Source organism: Phallusia mammillata, chromosome 8 (genome assembly GCF_965637545.1).
Source record: "Phallusia mammillata chromosome 8, kaPhaMamm4.hap1.1, whole genome shotgun sequence".
NCBI classification, from domain to species: Eukaryota; Metazoa; Chordata; class Ascidiacea; order Phlebobranchia; family Ascidiidae; genus Phallusia; species Phallusia mammillata.
The window spans coordinates 9,344,019-9,364,521 of record NC_137259.1 but is presented as its reverse complement, the minus strand read 5'-3'; the positions used below and the strand labels follow the sequence as shown (position 1 = coordinate 9,364,521).

At 40.4% G+C, this 20,503-nt stretch overlaps 2 long non-coding RNA genes across 2 annotated transcripts; both read left to right on the top strand.

The window, feature by feature from the left end:
- The first annotated feature begins 8,851 nt into the window (after window positions 1-8,851).
- On the top strand, window positions 8,852-9,241 carry LOC145205654 (uncharacterized). Its single transcript, XR_013853693.1, has 3 exons — window positions 8,852-8,935; window positions 9,018-9,076; window positions 9,142-9,241. It is a non-coding gene; the product is annotated as an uncharacterized LOC145205654 (long non-coding RNA).
- A 3,764-nt stretch (window positions 9,242-13,005) lies between these two features.
- LOC145205513 (uncharacterized) lies at window positions 13,006-13,630 on the top strand. Its single transcript, XR_013853675.1, has 2 exons — window positions 13,006-13,459; window positions 13,542-13,630. It is a non-coding gene; the product is annotated as an uncharacterized LOC145205513 (long non-coding RNA).
- The last annotated feature ends 6,873 nt before the right edge of the window (window positions 13,631-20,503 follow it).

Here is a 20,503-nt window from a genome sequence, read left to right as displayed (position 1 = left end):
TCGATACCATCGATACCGACCGGGTACCCGTCCCATCACTAGAGATAACGACTTGTTATCGCACCGCTGTAAACTGAACGCCGATTTAATCTCCTAATAACTTTTCCAAAATATTTTATGGTCGAGACGTGTCATTTTCAAAATTAGATGCGTTATTTGGTGTGGAATGCAAAAATGCATCTACGTCTTTTTCGCGGACATTACCTTCGGAGGATTTTACTATCATATCGTCATTTTTTATTCCAAAAACTCGGTCTGTTCGACTTTCACATAGAGATCATCAATCCGGTTAATCGCATATTTCGTTGAAAATCGATGCGAATATCAGGTTTATGCGATAAACCGGTATGCGATTAACCGGACGATTTTCTTAACAAAAGATGGGCGACGGTTTGGGATTTTTAATTGTGATGCAATTAAACGGATTATGCGATTAACGGGTATGCGATTAACCGGATTCGTCTGTAATGTGAATATTTTTATGTTCCAAAATAAAAATTAAAAAAAAAACATTTGTTAATTCAATCATAAAATCCTACAAATGGGCACAGCTGCAGCAACAACCAATCGCTCTCAACTGGTTTCACAATACTTTTATGTTAACCTGCATTAACCTCTTGCCTTGCTATATTCAAATATGCAATAAATGAATAAATGACACTTTTAGAGGCTTACTGAAACACAGTTAAACAACAACATTTTGTTCTGTGTTTTGCATTATGTGTTTGTTGTTGCAAAAACATCTTGCTGTAGTTTTGTTGTTTATTGCAATAATGATTCTACTTTTTTAAAGGCTGTATGGTAGAATGATGTGTATGCATGAAATTGCAACTATGCATCACACAGAGCAGGCTCGTTAACCTGTCAAACATCTCCTCCCTTTCCTTCTTGCCACACCTTCTCCTGGCGCGGCTGTCTTGCTCTACCCTCATAGCACTAGCAAGACCAACAATATATGTAACATCGAGGTCCAACCATCCAAAATAACTTTCGCCAATGTGATACAAATACCCAAAATGTTACAGCTTCATTCATCTTGTCCATATTCTTGTTACATTAGTATAATGTAACATAATAGTAAAAAAAACAGAAAATTTGCTCTCTATCCTATGAGAATTTTTTAGTTTAATTATCACTATCAATAGCCAAAGCATTGTAATAACACTAAATGAAAAAGATCTGTTTGACATGTAGAACATTCAAAAGGCAAAGATCATGTTTCACAGCTGCATAAACTGTAAAACAGGGAATTAGTACCACAAGATCTGAAGTATGCAGGACCAAAGTTTCATATGCACACAGGCACCAACCCTATAAGTCTGCACACACGACAAAGTGATAAACGGGCAAGGCAGGAACATTACATTTAGTAACAACTTGCATGTGTAGCTGCCATACTCCGCAGACTGGTGCGGCATACAAACCGTCTCAAACTGATACAAGAGCTGTATAGACTATCACTGGACACATCAAGCTATAATTAAAAAACAAACTTTGTGGGTTAGTGAATGTTAATGTATTGGGTTTAGGGTGTGTGTTGGGACTATCGTAATACTTTCCAGCACTATTTGCGTGTTTTAACGTTAACTGCAGTATTTACGATTCGTCGCATAAAAATACGACAGCTGCAGTATTTTCGAGTTACGTCGCACCTATAATGAGTTTTATCGCACCAAAGGGAGTTACCTGCAATACTTTTACGTTATGTTGCACGAAAAAAAGGTTACCAAGCGAGTTTCAAAGCGCACCTGTAGTATTCGAAATCGAAGACACCCATCAAAGTCAACTCGCGTTGGACTGAAGAAAAAAAAAAAAAGTCGAAAACAATATGTGGCTTTTTTGAGAAAAGGAGACACATAACGAAGCTAACTCAAAATTGAGTAAAACAAAAAGACTTTGCAAACCCAAGATCTGAGAGGCTTTAGTCTAATAAAGAAGAAATAAAATAACTGATCGACCAATACATAGCCCAGCCCCATACCCCATAGCCAGATCAAATTATTCAAAATCAACGCAATTGAAAAAAAGATATACGTAAACTGGCGGAACTTTTTTCCAATTTTGTGCTGTCCGAAGCAAATATTGGCATAAAGTTGCCCGTATTCTTATGGTGTAAACCGGCCTTTGGTACTCGCACGTTGGTATCAAAAACTGAGGCAAAATATTTCGATACCGAGTACGAGTATCGATACCACTAAAATCGTTCGATACCATCGATACCGACCGGGTACCCGTCCCATCACTAGAGATAACGACTTGTTATCGCACCGCTGTAAACTGAACGCCGATTTAATCTCCTAATAACTTTTCCAAAATATTTTATGGTCGAGACGTGTCATTTTCAAAATTAGATGCGTTATTTGGTGTGGAATGCAAAAATGCATCTACGTCTTTTTCGCGGACATTACCTTCGGAGGATTTTACTATCATATCGTCATTTTTTATTCCAAAAACTCGGTCTGTTCGACTTTCACATAGAGATCATCAATCCGGTTAATCGCATATTTCGTTGAAAATCGATGCGAATATCAGGTTTATGCGATAAACCGGTATGCGATTAACCGGACGATTTTCTTAACAAAAGATGGGCGACGGTTTGGGATTTTTAATTGTGATGCAATTAAACGGATTATGCGATTAACGGGTATGCGATTAACCGGATTCGTCTGTAATGTGAATATTTTTATGTTCCAAAATAAAAATTAAAAAAAAAACATTTGTTAATTCAATCATAAAATCCTACAAATGGGCACAGCTGCAGCAACAACCAATCGCTCTCAACTGGTTTCACAATACTTTTATGTTAACCTGCATTAACCTCTTGCCTTGCTATATTCAAATATGCAATAAATGAATAAATGACACTTTTAGAGGCTTACTGAAACACAGTTAAACAACAACATTTTGTTCTGTGTTTTGCATTATGTGTTTGTTGTTGCAAAAACATCTTGCTGTAGTTTTGTTGTTTATTGCAATAATGATTCTACTTTTTTAAAGGCTGTATGGTAGAATGATGTGTATGCATGAAATTGCAACTATGCATCACACAGAGCAGGCTCGTTAACCTGTCAAACATCTCCTCCCTTTCCTTCTTGCCACACCTTCTCCTGGCGCGGCTGTCTTGCTCTACCCTCATAGCACTAGCAAGACCAACAATATATGTAACATCGAGGTCCAACCATCCAAAATAACTTTCGCCAATGTGATACAAATACCCAAAATGTTACAGCTTCATTCATCTTGTCCATATTCTTGTTACATTAGTATAATGTAACATAATAGTAAAAAAAACAGAAAATTTGCTCTCTATCCTATGAGAATTTTTTAGTTTAATTATCACTATCAATAGCCAAAGCATTGTAATAACACTAAATGAAAAAGATCTGTTTGACATGTAGAACATTCAAAAGGCAAAGATCATGTTTCACAGCTGCATAAACTGTAAAACAGGGAATTAGTACCACAAGATCTGAAGTATGCAGGACCAAAGTTTCATATGCACACAGGCACCAACCCTATAAGTCTGCACACACGACAAAGTGATAAACGGGCAAGGCAGGAACATTACATTTAGTAACAACTTGCATGTGTAGCTGCCATACTCCGCAGACTGGTGCGGCATACAAACCGTCTCAAACTGATACAAGAGCTGTATAGACTATCACTGGACACATCAAGCTATAATTAAAAAACAAACTTTGTGGGTTAGTGAATGTTAATGTATTGGGTTTAGGGTGTGTGTTGGGACTATCGTAATACTTTCCAGCACTATTTGCGTGTTTTAACGTTAACTGCAGTATTTACGATTCGTCGCATAAAAATACGACAGCTGCAGTATTTTCGAGTTACGTCGCACCTATAATGAGTTTTATCGCACCAAAGGGAGTTACCTGCAATACTTTTACGTTACGTTGCACGAAAAAAAGGTTACCAAGCGAGTTTCAAAGCGCACCTGTAGTATTCGAAATCGAAGACACCCATCAAAGTCAACTCGCGTTGGACTGAAGAAAAAAAAAAAAAGTCGAAAACAATATGTGGCTTTTTTGAGAAAAGGAGACACATAACGAAGCTAACTCAAAATTGAGTAAAACAAAAAGACTTTGCAAACCCAAGATCTGAGAGGCTTTAGTCTAATAAAGAAGAAATAAAATAACTGATCGACCAATACATAGCCCAGCCCCATACCCCATAGCCAGATCAAATTATTCAAAATCAACGCAATTGAAAATTCGGCGAAATGACAGAAATCATAATTCTTTCACAACGATTCATATTAAAATGATTTTTAACGGAAGGAAATGTTGTTGTTTTTCAAAAACACAAAGATTTTAATTTCGCAATAACAAAAATATCTCACGGACTTGTATTCTATGTGTAATTAGCATTTAAGCATACCTTATTTAAGCGAAGCCCCTCGCAATATTGAAGCTGTACACAGAATGCGTAAATCGGTTGGGTGTCTCACGTTGGCCAACGGTGCAACTTTATACGAACGAGGGTAAGTGGCGTTATCAAGTCGCCTCTCGGCATTTGCTCGTGTCAAACCATAGAGTACTAACGTTATGTTCAAACCTTGGTGAAATAAAGTAACTGTAGGGCAGGCATTAAATATCGTTGAAATAGAAAATAAATGCCATAAAAAGAGTGTATTTTTTGAAAAAGTGTCTGTATAAGGGGGTAAACAAATAGAAAAGTGGCTGAGTGACTGCACATGCAACACTGCCTTTTTTGAGACTGGTTGCATTTAAATGTGCCTAATTACTTTTGAAATGCACCAGAGAGGAAAAGGCACACTGCGATTTTCGGTGCGTACCAAAAGTTCACTGAATAAAATGCTCGATGTCTTTTTTAGGCTCATAGCTCTCAGCAACTCTCGATGACTATAATCACCACATAAATTATTGTTACGAATTTTAGATGCGAAAAAGCTTTGTATGATTCTAAATTAAATAATATTTTGTTAGCAAATGATTTTGGATCTTGGTGATCAGACAGGATTATTTGGGATGCTGTGGTTTAGGCTAAATTGGTGATCTGCCTATAGGCTATGATTTTCATGTTCTTATAGCATATAGTCCCCTGTGGGCCTGTGCTGGGTAGAATGTACTAACACTGGTTATTTAAATGCCATGCGACATAACAATTAAGTGATGAGGAATTAAATTTGAGGTAAGTAGGCTATATAGCCTATCATCATTTATTTTTGCCAAACTTTTGCTACCGACTTTTGATAACACAAACCGTCTGTACAGGTTCATGGGCGCCCAAAATCAGTCAAACGCAAAATGTCTCATAGAAACGAGCGAGCGGGGTAGAGCTACTAACACCATAACTCACTTGACACCCAAAGTCGATTAGGGGGCGTAAAGAGCTGAATTTTTTATTTAGCGGCTATAAATGGGTTGGGTTGGGAAATAAGTTTTTAATTTTTTTACATTAGTAACTAATTTTTTGGGTTAGTTTTATTGAATTTTAAGTGCTAATACCTTACCCCGACCCTAATAGCCCTAACCGTAAGCATTTTTGGAGATATAACCAAATCGACTTTGGATGTCGTGTGCGTTATGGTGTTAGTAGCTCTACCAGCGAGCGGTCGCCTGCCGTCTGCCGATCATTTTTCTGCGTATCAGCTTGAACCTGCCCAAACGGTTTGTGTTATCGCTGTGTGCAGGTTTCTGATTTGAAAAAATAACTGATGGTACGCTATTTGCCTCAAATGTAATTTTTCATAACATGTTTATGATTGCATGTTGTGTTTTTGTGTTTAATTATTGTAATTTAGTGCAATGCTCTTCAACCGGTGTGCACGGTGCAGTGTTTCCCAACCTATGGGCCGCGACCCAAAGTTGGGTCGCCTGAAAATTCTGTTGGGTCGCCTGTTTTTTTAACAAAAACATCTACTATTTGACTTTGTTTCGTAGTGTTATTATTTTATTTCCCAAGACTTTAAATTGTTGCCAAATAATAATTTTGTGACAACATGATGTGATAATGGGTAATTCTGTTTGTGGCGTCATAAAATATGTGTTAGATCAGGGCTTCCCAAACTGGAGGTCGCGACCCCGGAAGGGGTCGCTTAACAAACTGGAGGGGTCGCAGAGAACTGTACCAATTTTGAAGAAAGTACTCCATACACTGGCGTAGAGTACGGGGATACCGCATACCCCCGGCCTTGAACTTTGTATAACGTCACAATGTCATTTTTGTTTAAGTTATGTCGGTTTTAAAACCTTTCCAGCTAAGCGCAAACGCGCTTTTAGTGACACCACTGAACAAACGTCGCTTGAAACGCAACAATTGCAATTGTTTTGAAATACACAGGCATTTTAATGCAACACAAAGATGGCGTATAGAGTCATAGACTAACGTTTAATTAAGTATTGTGTGGCGCAATAACTTTCTCCAATAAAAATATAGGCAATACCTTTACGATTTCTAAGCAATGTTTCATGTCAGTTTGCAAAGCACTGCAACGGCCAAAACTTGGTCCAAGGTGATAAGCGCCTATTTGCAAAACAATGTAAAGACTATGCTCGGACTGATATCAAGTCGACCGCGAGGGATTCAGAAAGTTATTTAAAATACTTGTTTTGTAATGCGTTTTTGAGGAATGTTGCCCTACATAGATGGTAGATACTTTAACACCAAAAACTAGCGGCACTGGAGTCTGGTTCACTTTAGGTCAAATGACAAATAGTTTATGAAAGTTTATTAGTGTTGTTTAATCCATTAGAATGTAACTGTTGCTGTAGTGTAGTGGAAAAAACAATGCCTCATGCGCTTGATTTTTGGGTTCAAATCCCGTTTAATTTTTGTTTTTTTGCAGACTTGTAGAAATGCCTGCGGTTAGGGCTATTCGGGTCAGGTGAAGGTTTAAAATCATAAATAACTTCAAAAACAAGCTTTTTCAAACATTTGACCTGACGTTACCTTCTTGACCTAAAGCAGTGGTTCTCAAAGTATGGGTCGCGCTATCGTGATTTAATTCTGAACGAACTATTACTGTATTAAGTAAACACAAACGAATTTACCTAATGTAGAAATAAAGTCACCTCACTCGACCACGTTGTACAGTAAAATGAACCAATCGTTACCACATACAGAAGACAATAGGCTTTCAACTTTACTGTTAAGCAAATGGCGATTGTAACGTCGTAGCACGGGAAATAATAGGACAAGTTAATCATGCGAAACTGAACTTGGAGATGTGACAGTTAGCGTGGATGAGTGAGCATTCGTACAAGGAAACATTTTTAGATTTGGCATTCACTTCTATCAACGATCATGGTGCTGCAAAGCCACAATAATGTGTGTTGTGTTATGCGGTGTTGTCGAAGGAATCGACCTCGTTGAGCCTATAGCCATTTTGACATGGGCAGCCTCCTATGTGGCGACGACGTGGCCTCAAAATTGCAGTCCGCCTCGAAAAATAGAGCCGTGCATTGAAAATTTATGAAGAAAAAGTTTCAATTTCATCAAACACGCTAAAATCAATCAACCATTTGTTTATGATAAATAATTACTGTGTACTACAACTGGCTGTCTGCGTCTTTTTTCATGCATATCAGAAAAAATACATTTTTTGATGTTTGAGGCTTGGGTCGTGAGATGTTCATAAAACTCAGATTTGGGTCGCGGTCAAAAAAGTTTGAGAACCACTGACCTAAAGTGAACCGGACTCCAGTGCCGCTAGTTTTTGGTGTTAAAGTATCTACCTACATAGATGACTTTATTGTGAAAGTTTTTCATTAGGATTTGTTGACAAGTTCACATCACAAATACTCAGTCGGCGTTTTACGTCGCAAACGTCACAACAATAATAGTTACATGGGTAATGGTTACTTTGTGCTGGTACTTTTTCTATTTCCCAAGATTAGCATTGGATAAATAAAAAATTAAGATCAATGCAGTGTAAAAAGTCACACCCAAAACACGATAAAAACGTAAAACAGGCTCTTTTCCTTTGGTAATACACACATAGTCTTGCAATATATTGTTAATTTGTATTGGAATCCCGAGAGTTGGACTACCTCAAAATTCGATCTCGAGTCAAAAAAGATTGGGCACCCCTGGCCAAGACAGTAAGGCAATCCTTAGTTAATAGCATGCTGTTCGAAAATATATTCGCGTATGTGGCAAACGTAAATTACACACGACGCTAATTTAGTTTTCTAGTATGTTTTACAGTTGGGCAACAGTGCTGCGACTGGGAAAGGCAGCAAAATTAGGCGTTTTTGTTTAAGTTTTGGAGTATTTCTGACATTCTGAAACAAACCTGCAAGTTTAATATCAGCTACGCTAATAGTCTATTAGCCTTGCAGTATATTTTGTCAAAATCGAAATCTCGATGAATAATAATTTTGTTTCATGCTTTTTTCGTTTATATTTCGAATTAAAAATGATGCAAGGGGCACCAAATTGTTTTAGTGCTTAGGGCCTCTAATGGTGTTAATCCGGCCCTGCGTGTGGAAACAAAGGAGTTCCGTGAAAGCAGGCCACACACAAGGTTGGCAGTTATGTTGTAACAATGGACGTATGGTGCAATGGTAACAACGACGGGAAAGTTTTTTGCTATTGGGGATCGTTACTGTCCGTTACAATTATAATTTGACATAGTAAGCAAGTAGTGGCGGATTGCGGCAGACTGTGGCCACGAGCCACATTATCATGTAAGACTGGAAACTGTCTGCGGGCCGCGGGCCGCTCAAAACCCCGTCGCGGGCCGGATCCGGGCCGTATGTTGCCCGCCCTTGTTATAGAGGCAGCATGCTTTATTTAATTGACTGGTTATGTTTGTTTCTTTGGTAACGAATAGGAAATTTGTGCTAACTGAACTGTTGCCGGTCGTCCAATGTGTAATTGTACATTTCTGGCCCACGGATCCCACTCCGTCGTCAGCCAACTTGCTGTTGCTGTGAATAACTGTATTATTCCGGTAAGCTTTGTTGCCTAAAGTCTCGCAGTTCGTTACTAATGTGTTTTGGTGATGTTTATTGAATTTGATGCTGTATTTGCAGAGCCTAAAATCTCCTGATCGCTTTGAATGTTACTGTGACTCTGGTCCTATAATAGTTCGGTAAGAGTCAACTGTACTGATAATTTCTCGTCTGTTTCCTTAACTAAATTAGTGCATATTTGCAGAAACCGTATTTGCCTTTGTGCTTGTCTTGCTGCTGAACCCTTGAGCGCCATCTCTGTCCTGAATTGCCTTAATAAAATGATTCGTTATTTTGGCTCTTAATTGGTGCCTTGGAGTTGTTGAGCGCGAGGAAAGGCGCGTTGAGAACCGTTCTAGGAATTTAAGCGATCTCCCCTGCTGTGCTGTCTGGGCGCATAGAGTCACGCCCTCTACCAATTAAAAGACAGCGCAACATCGTTTCGAACTAAAGGACGTTTCGAACTTTCGGACACTTGTTGATTGCAGTTAAGCATAGAAAACTTCGCAATGGAAACTGGCAAAGGTGCTACTGCTGTACCTGAATCGCATGACTCACTTTCCACTGTTGAAATCGAAGACAAAATTTCCTGCTACACACACGCTTGGCAACAAGCTTGTTTGCGAGTTGAACAGTTAATGCTGAAGACCGAAAATGTTATCCTTGTAAAGGAGTTTATTCAATTTGTCGATAGTGCCTTCAGCGACCTCGATGCCGCGTACGCCCCTTTTGTGGATAGCGACGAAGTCGTGTTTCAAGCGCGAAAGGATCGCCAACAGGCTAAACGTGAGCTCGATTCCCGTATACAGGAATGGCTTGTAAACGAGAAGTCTACTGGCCGCCACGAAACTCGATCAAGTTATTCGTCCAATTCCAATCTCTGTTCCGCCAGTACTCGATCATCTGGTTCGACGGATAGTTGTCGAAAGGCTGCTCGGGTGCGCTTGCGCGTAGTTCGCTTGTCGCGGAAGCAAGCCTACGAAAATGAAGCACTAGAGAAGCAACAAGCTGCTATTGAGAGGCAACAAGCTGCTATTGAGAAGCAGCAGGCCGACCTCGAAGCCCAACGACGAATAAAAAAATTTGACAATGAAGTCGAGTTAACCAAAGCCGAGGTACTTGCTTGGGATGAGGAGTTTGGAAACGAGGATAGGCCTCTTGTGCACAAGCAGCAGGTCAACGTTTTGGCCGCACCCGTCGGTTCTCGCGCGAATTGTTCTATAGAACCAGTATTCGCTCCAATAAGATCACCCGCTGTGATCCAGACGCCCACGGAACCGGTACAGTTGCCACGACCTCATGTTTCTACGATGGATGTGAAGCCTGTGCTTGCTCCTGCTGTCGTTCCACCTATCGAAAGGTTACGTACCTACTCCGACGCATAACCTTCATACAAGCACAATCCGCGTGCTTCTTCCCCGCCTCGATGTGCACCTGACACCGATTTCGTACAACAGCAAATAGTCCTGTCTCAGCCGGGCATTAAGAAGTTCGACGGCGATCCGTTGAACTACTGGTCGTTTGTTCGAGCTATTGAGTCCCATGTTCACCGCAGAACAAAATCGGAAGAATCGCGACTAGTTTGCTTGCTCCAATACTGTGAAGATGCTGTTGCTGCCAAGCTTGAAATCTACAGCAAGGATACAGTCTCCGGGTATTCAAAGGCGCGTTCCCGACTGTATTATGATTATGGTCAGCCACACATTGTTGCCAATGCCTGCGAACGTCGCTTAAAGCTTTTCCCGCCCGTTAGGCCCGATCGACCAAAGGAACTTATGGATTTTTCTGATCTGCTTGAAAAATGCCGTAGCTCTCTAGAAGACATCCAAGAGTTCGCAAGTATGAATTCACTGGATACCTTAAAGCAGCTAATCTGGAAACTTCCGTTTGATATTCAAAAGGCGTGGGTAGAACACTCTTTCCAAGTGCTTGAGGAGACCGGGAAACAAGCTGGATACCTTGCGTTTACAAGTTTCGTTATGCGGTGCGCTCGTGTGGCCAATTCGTTGTTTGGAAGTGGTTTAGTGGTCTACGAGGCCGTGCACGATAAACCGCGAATTGAACAAAGGAAATGTTCAAGGGCCGCGGCGTACAGCATCTCATTGTCGAAGTTCGACAGGCCACGTTCTAAGAATTCGTCAATTCCCGTTTCGTGTGTCTGTTGCAAGCAGTCACATGAATTGTCCGCGTGCCCGGAATTCGACAAAATGACATTGCTCAAGTGTCGTAAGTTTGTGCGCTCAAATGGCCTTTGTTTTAAATGTCTTTGTTCAGGACATCGTTGTCGAAAATGTCCTATTCCGAAATCGTGCTCCGTTGAGGGTTGCACTGGTAACTTTCATCACACGAAGTTGCATGAAACCTTCAAGAGAAGGCCAGCTTTTAAAAATTCGAAAAACTCTGCCATGAAAAGGACGAATGCGTCCGACAATAACTGCGGGGTCTACCTCAATATCGTGCCGGTAAAGGTCAGACATAACGGAGTTGAGGTACACACATATGCATTCCTAGACCAAGGCTCTACTTCTACATTTTGCGAACAGCGACTAATTGACAAACTCGGCTTGCAGCGTAAAGTTTGAAAAATCTGCTTGAGTACACTCACTGACAAATCCCGAGTGTATCAAGGTTCCACGGTGTCCTTAACTGTCATGCCATTTGATGGAGGAGAACCTCTAAAGCTGAGTGAGGTTAGGTCCATTATCGAAATTCCTGTGTCGCCCAATTGTAATCCAGCGCCAAGTGTTCTTCATGAGTTTTCACATCTTCAAGATGTCAGCCTATCCCGTTTGAAAGGAGGAACGGTCACCATCCTCATTGGCGCTGATGTCCCGGCTGCCTTCAACGTCCTCTGTACGTGCTCAAGGTCCGTGTGCTGTAAAGACACCCCTTGGGTGGTCACTTTTGGGTCCCGAAGTTAGTTCGTCCGCTACGAACAAGACCGACGTCCAATGCATGAGAGTGGCCAAGGTTATGCACCAACAGGAAAGGAAAGGCAGATATAGCGACAGGAAACCAGTTCTCGGTGCGTCCACACTTGGCAAGGACCGAATCACTCTGGATTCAACAAAAAGGTCTGTCAAGCACCGCGACAAACGTTCAAAACTTCCGTTGTCACGGAAGGTTCGTGCAGAAAAGCTGCCAACTGGCCGCTCGATGGCTGGCAAGCGTCTCGTCGGTTTACACAGCGAAGACTGTGAAAATGATATTGATACGATGCAGACTTACAATTCCAAGGGTCGTGCTGAAGAGGTTTCTACTCCCGGGCAATTTTTATGCAACTGTTGTGCTAGGAGCCCAAAGGTCTGTCCTGAGAAAGGTGAAGCACTGGGCTCTGACTTGGTTTGTGCTGTGGAGCCTCTGGATGGTGATAGAATTTGGTTTCATTTATGGCCTGGTGGAAATTCACACGGCTCTCAGACGCTTCATCGGATGAAAGTGCCTCTATTTGGATCCTGGTTGTGTGATCGGCGATCGTCCTGTGATGTCGACCTTGTTCCACTGATCAATGATTCCCGTTGCCACTTCCGTAAGAAGAAGCGCGTCTTCCGTGCCTATCCTGGTGGATTTCGAGGAGAAAATATCGTGCTGGCGATCGGCGATCGGCGATCGGCGTTCGGTTGAAGGACTCGGCCAAATCGTTGATTCTGATGAGAGTTCGACATCAGCCCCTCCGAGTGATTGCAGCCCGGACTTCTGGGATGAACACCGAGTTGACGGTGCGGTGCGCTGGTGTTGAGGACTGTCCGACGTTGTTTTTGCCGCGTTGCGATGAGCGCGCGATTGGCGATGTTGTGTTTGAAAATGTGTCCCACATTTTGTGGGGGAGTGTTACATCGCCATCGTACATATTATTATGTTTTCTATGTTTCCAGCCAGTAACCTTAACTCTCTTGTATGGCGCAATGTTGTGCAGCCTGGTGACATTATCTATCACACAATCGGTGCTTATGATGTCACAACCTTAATTGGCATTGTTTTACTGAAGTCACGACTTGTAAGCGTGACTGCCTCGTGTTTATTAGCGACTGGATGTGGGTTTGACTAAAAACCTGACTGCCTGACTGGGCTGACTGGCCTGACTTAGGCGGCAGTGTTTCACGATACATTTTCGGACTGACTCTAACCCTGACCCTAGCCAGACCCTAACCTAACCTTAACCCCGAACCTAACCGTAAACCAATTCTCAATTACCCAAGTCAGGCTTTCTGTGTTGCAGTCATGCCTTTCCTAACTGCATAAAATCGGAAAAATATTTTGTGAAACACTGCCGCCAAAGTCAGGCCAGTCAGGCCAGTCAGCCCAGTCAGGCAGTCAGGCTTTTAGTCAACCCCCTGGATGTTATAGAGGCAGCATGCTTTATTTAATTGACTGGTTATGTTTGTTTCTTTGGTAACGAATAGGAAATTTGTGCTAACTGAACTGTTGCCGGTCGTCCAATGTGTAATTGTACATTTCTGGCCCACGGATCCCACTCCGTCGTCAGCCAACTTGCTGTTGCTGTGAATAACTGTATTATTCCGGTAAGCTTTGTTGCCTAAAGTCTCGCAGTTCGTTACTAATGTGTTTTGGTGATGTTTATTGAATTTGATGCTGTATTTGCAGAGCCTAAAATCTCCTGATCGCTTTGAATGTTACTGTGACTCTGGTCCTATAATAGTTCGGTAAGAGTCAACTGTACTGATAATTTCTCGTCTGTTTCCTTAACTAAATTAGTGCATATTTGCAGAAACCGTATTTGCCTTTGTGCTCGTCTTGCTGCTGAACCCTTGAGCGCCATCTCTGTCCTGAATTGCCTTAATAAAATGATTCGTTATTTTGGCTCTTAATTGGTGCCTTGGAGTTGTTGAGCGCGAGGAAAGGCGCGTTGAGAACCGTTCTAGGAATTTAAGCGATCGCCCCTGCTGTGCTGTCTGGGCGCATAGAGTCACGCCCTCTACCAATTAAAAGACAGGGCAACAGGTAGGTTATCAAAAAAGTTTGGGAAGCCCTGTGTTAGATCACTGTTGAGCGTTGTCTGGCTGATAATGCTTTGAACCAGTTCTCAAGTTCAGGCTAAATGGAAATGTTTGGTCAATAAAACGATTTGTATTTGTTTGATAATTTATTTTTCAAAACTGGCGTAGTAATTTTTAAAAAACTTTCGTGATTTAGAGACGAAAATACAACCAAAATAGTAAGAAGGTATGTCCATGGGTCGCGAGAGTCCACAAAACAAAATTTTGGGAAGTAGCCTATTTGGGTCGCGTCAAAAAAAGGTTGGGAACCACTGCCCTAGGGTGCACCAGTACGAAAAGTAGTGATGGGACGGATACCCGGTACTCGGTATCGATGGTATCGAACGATTTCAGTGGTATCGATACTCGTACTCGGTATCGAAATATTTTGCCTCAGTTTTCGATACCAACGTGCGAGTACCAAAGGCCGATTTACACCATAAGAATACGGGCAACTTTATGCCAATATTTGCTTCGGACAGCACAAAATTGGAAAAAAGTTCCGCCAGTTTACGTATATCTTTTTCGCTGTCACGTGGAGATTACATTTTTCGGAATGTGTGTGTGCACGACTGTACCCCGACCATGGCAGATAAATTAACCAGTGATGTACAACTAAGTACCACACTACACCTAAGTACTCGGTACTCGGTATCGAAGGTATATACATGTGGTACTCGTACTCGGTATCGGTACTCGCTTCAAAACCTGGTATCGCCCCATCACTAACGAAAAGGTATATACAAGGGTGCATCACTTGACTTTCAGGATATTAGAAAAAAGATGTAGGTTTGAACTAATGTATAAATGAAATGAACCTCTGTATTTTTAAAAATGTTGATGTTTAGACATGATAATGATATGCATAATGATTTTTCTTATCGCTTATATTACCTCAGTTTACCTTTTAAGTAAACAGGGTGCATGAGTTTGTCACAACAACTTTAAGGGTTCACCAAACCAAAAAAGGTTGAAGAGCACTGATTTAACAAAGCACAATAAGTTTTATTGTTAATATGTGTTGTGATGTCACAATGGAGGAACAATCAAAAGTTTTCTTGGTCCAAGGGTTTGATAAACAGTTTGCACTGATATGGACGATTACAAAAGCGGTTTGGCAACTTAAAAATATTGTACTGTTGTTGATGCTACTAAAAATGTTTGCCTCCACGGACCCCTATGGTGGCCTATGAGTGCCACCTAAAAACATGACATTAAAATAGAAAATTAACTTAAAATAGCGAAGTAATTTGAAAACTCAAATGAAAATTCAAATAAAATTGATTTGTGAATTAAAAGTGATTTTAAAACGAAAAGTGATTTGAAAATAAAAAATGATTTTCAAACGAAAAGTGAAATGAAAACGAAAAGTGATTTGCAAACGAAAAGTGATTTGAAAATAAAAAGTGATTTGCAAACGAAAAGTGATTTGAAAACGAAAAGTGATTTGAAAATAAAAAGTGATTTGCAAACGAAAAGTGTTTTGAAAACGAAAAGTGATTTGAAAACGAAAAGTGATTTGCAAACGAAAAGTGTTTTGAAAACGAAAAGTGATTTGAAAACGAAAAGTGATTTGAAAATAAGAAGTGAAATGAAAACGAAAAGTGATTTGAAAATGTTTTTTTGCTGTCTCGACGTGGCCGAGGCGTGCCAGTGCCAAGTGTTTCCAAGTAAAGAGGTTAGGAATCACCATCTCCAAACCTGACATAAGCATCTCGCACCGACTAAGGAGATCTACTAAAGATCATCCCCGTCCAGCAATCATAGCTAAGTTTATGAGCCGGAAAGTGAGGGATGCAATATACTCTAACCGGTACAAATTAAAACATTCCAACAAAGGTGTAGCCCCGGTCAATCAAATCTTTATTAATGAGAGCCTGACAAAGAAGAACAGGGAGAGATTTAATAACTGTCTCCGGTTCAAGAGGGAGCAACACTTCAACCACATTTGGACAAGAAACGGAGTGACATTCTTGAAGAAGGATGACGACAGTAACATCATAGCCATCCGGAGTGACAAAGACTTGGTAAGGCATAAGATTTATTTACAATAGTTGCAGTTTAATCTACAAAATTCCTTAATCCTTTTCTCACATGAAATGTAACAAATGCACAAGTGATCTCAACAGCAACAACCCATACTTTTGTACCCGATGCCTATTGTCCAATTTACCCTTCAGCAATATCAGTAACTTAGAGCTAGTAAATGTAATTTCACCCAATAAAACTACACATCCACCCTGTTTACTAGCAAACATTAGTCACAGCCATTCAGACTACTATGATTGTGCATCCTTGAACTGTACTCTGAAGCAACATAGCAACAAAGATATGTATATATTGCACACAAATATTCGAAGCCTAAGAAAAAATAAACCTGCCTTAGAACTATTCCTGTCTGATATGGTCAGATCCCCTGACATTGTTATGATAACTGAGACTAGAATAACCCTTAATGGCATAAGCACTGATGCTGATATTATGGGATATAACTTTCATCACACTGATACTCCCCATAGTGCCGGAGGAGTTGGAGTATACATAAAATCACATGTTGCATATAGTATAAGACCAGACTTGGAAATTACTGTCCCAGATACTGAAAGTCTTTGGGTCCAACTTAAATTGAAAAACAAAAATGTTATTTTGGGAGTAATATACAGACATCCAAAGCATTCATTTGAAGTGTTCCAGGATGCACTATCATCTACATTGCATAAACTAAATGATGCCAACCAAACTGTTTATTTATGTGGTGATTTCAACATAGACCTCATGCAGCACAAGGAAGCAAAAGGCATTCAAAACTTTTTAGATTCTATGGAAATTTATGGTCTATCATCATTAATATGTCAACCCACACGTATAACAAACCATAGCCAAACACTCCTTGACCATTTTTATACCAACAATCAAAATATTACATGCAAATCAGGAATACTGACTGTAGACATTTCAGACCATCTTCCTGTCTTTGTGTTATTGCATTCAACTTGTGGTGATAGAACAGAAAAACTCTTAAGCAGAAATGAGACCTCATTTTGCAGTGAAGATTTTATTTCAGACATTAAAGATGCTGTTAGCAACATACCACTACCAAGTGAAACCATATTGCATAAATTCACTTCATTTAATCATTTATTCCACGAAATACTGGAACGACATGCACCATTAACCACAATGACTAGAAGAAGAAGGAAATTGGCCAAAAAACCTTGGATAAGCAAGGGAATTTATAAGTCAATCAAAATAAAAAATAAAATGTACCATGCATTATGTAAGTCAGGCTTCTCAAGTACAAGTAAATACAACCAATATAAACAGTACCGTAACAAGCTTAATCACATTTTACGAGATGCTAAGCACAGGTATATTGAAAAAGAACTAACAGATCATAGAAATGATATTGGTGAAATGTGGAAAATCATCAATAGTTTGTTGTCCCGAAAACAAACTTTACACAAAGCTCCAACTGAACTAAAACTAGATGGTACTGAACATTGCACTACTGACCCAATCACTGTGGCCAGCAAATTCAACCAGTTCTTTGCCAACATAGGAGCAAATATGGCATCATCCATTCCACAGCCAGTAATGCCACCACCCGATATTTCCCTCACAACAAAGCCATCATCCTTCTTCTTCTATGACACTACCCCAGATGAGGTGGAAATGTATATATCCACTCTTGACAGTTGCAAGTCTGTGCCCAGTCATGAAATTCCTATCAAATACATCAAAATGGTCAAAAGCATTATTTCACCTTTGCTTTCAGAGACTTTTAACTGGTGTATACAGCATGGGGAATACCCCACTGAACTTAAAATTGCGGAAGTAATACCAATTCATAAAACAGGTTCACAAGTTGAATGCACTAACTACAGACCAATTTCATTACTGTCCCCTTTCGCTAAGATTTTTGAAAAAATTATATATCAACGTCTGTACAACTACGTTGAAAAAAATGGAATGTTAACAACTCACCAGTATGGTTTTCGATGCAATCGGTCCACATCCCTGGCAATTTATGACATACATGAAAGAGTGTTAGCCGCCCTTGACCAGAAGAAATATACATGTGCTATTTTCCTAGACTTATCAAAAGCGTTTGACACAGTCGATCACAGGGTTTTGTTGTGGAAGTTGGAGCATCAGTATGGAATACGGGGAAGCCCCTTAGAACTGTTCCGTAGCTATTTAAGTCACCGCAAACAATGCACACGCATAGAAAACGTAACATCAAAACTGCTAAACGTTACCTGTGGCTGCCCTCAAGGTTCGTCACTGGCTCCTTTATTCTTTTCGCTTTACATAAACGATTTACCAACGGCATCTAAATTCACAACGAAACTCTTTGCGGATGACACGTGTTTAAGCATGTCATCAGAGTCTCTGACTGATCTACAGGCCAACGTAAACAAGGAACTCGTTTATGTTGACAACTGGATGCGCCACAACAAACTATCTCTTAATACGAGTAAAACAACGTATTTACTGTTTTGTCCTTCCAAGCGCTTAAACACGCAGCAGTTTTCGATTTCCATAGGATCTCAGCAAATACAGCGATCAACAGAAACAAAATACCTGGGAGTTTATATCGACGATCAGTTAAAATGGGAGAAACACATAGCTCATGTGGAACGAAAACTAGCACAAGCCTGCGGTATCATGTACAAGCTGCGTGACTACTTTGGACAACAGTTTCTCCGCATTATTTATTACTTATTTGCGTACCCCTATCTGCAATATGCGATCGCGGCGTGGGGTAGCGGATACGCTGCATCAATTAAAACCCTTAACATCAAACATAACAAAATTTTGCGAGCTATTACTCGCAGCCCTTACCGATGTCGCGCTACTCCACTATATCATGATTTGCGTCTTCTAAAATTTAAAGACATTTACAAACTTGAGGTAGCCAAACTGCTGCATTCGTTTCATACTGGTGCACTACCTTCCACATACAACTCCCTTTTCACACCTATTACGTCAGTACACCATTACAACACCCGAAGGGCTGAAAACCAGAACTACTTTCATCCACGCGTAAACACCGCGTTCGGCACAAGATCAATTTGTCATCGAGGTCCAAAAGTATGGGAAGACTTACCACGCGATATTAAGTCTCTGTCACGCTTGTCCTCTTTTAAGAAACAGCTTCGCTTGTATTTATTAAGGCAATATCACCCCTCAACAATTATTTCACTTTCCTGTCCTCGCCTATACCAGAATTCATATAATACAGCTTGTTCTCCTACGTCATAACTACCACAGTTTTCACTTTTTTTCTTTCGTGTTTTTTTTTTTGTGTGTGTTTCAGTTTTATCTTAGTGTGATTTTACTTTTTGACTTTTATTCCATACTATTACATCATTAAACTGGATAACTTGGTCACATAAAAAGAACAAAATACTGCCGTAGGATTCGGTTTTTTCAGATCAGCCATCCGGGTCGAAGACAGTGCAGCACCTTCCCCAGCGAACAACATCAGAGATCTCGAGATCGATCTTACAAAAGCAGAGGAGGAGATGCTCGACGACAACAGTTTCATCGTCGCAACGAACTGTCCTCGGGACACCCGGGTCTGCCTACGGGATCACAGGAAACGTTCCGAGGAACCGAGCTGGTGTTTCCGTTTAGGCGGGTTTCATTTGGCCAGCAGAACCTGCGGGTTCAAACACCGTCTTATGCAACCGGACGTACCCCGCCAGGTTCGTGCGGTCGGTTGCGATCCTACGGCAGGACATACCCAAAACGGAATTCAACCACAATTCAAATAAAAGGACACTTGACTCGATAACCTACGGTTTTTTCGGTGTCCTTGCTGTTTACGTATCCGTTCAACAATGGAACTGTAATGATGAAGTGACTATGCAAATAAAATTTGACTTGACTTGACTTGACTTGACTTGTTCGAATTAGCAGTGGTTTATCTTAGATTAACTCAGATAAGTGTTCTTACACATTTTTCTTATTTGAGGTTGTGGAGACGATGTTTTAACAAGTAAACAATATTTTAATTCATGTTATTGCAAACTATGTTAATCTTGTGGAAAACTGTTTCTATGATTATCTGCGATAACCCATGGGTAAATCGTGGAAGTACCGATGGTATTTTCGGAATCCTGTGTTATTGCCAAATCAATGACTTTACATCAAATTTACTGTTTAAATAAGTTTAAATTTGTATCTAGCCTACACAACTAATGCCCTATAGGCCGACATAAAACGCGTGGGCAAAAAATTATCAATAGAGCTTTTTTTTACACTCGCTGTACACATTTTTTTCGTTGTTGAAACATACAATACACAAACTATGCGAAATATTTTAAAATTATTGGCTGGTTTCGTCACTGTGAGTCCAGTTATTCCCGCGTTTTATCTTTTTGAAAGAGTTTGGCAAGCGACCAGACTTGATTTCGCTAAAACGTTCTAGGTTTTGGCGAGTTTGTGGAATACATTGCTTCATGAAACAAGCCATAAGGCAGCAGGTTTGTGGAATGTATAATGACATATGTAAAAGTCTTTTAGATGTAGGCCACGTTAACTGCTAGCAACACTATGTTTACA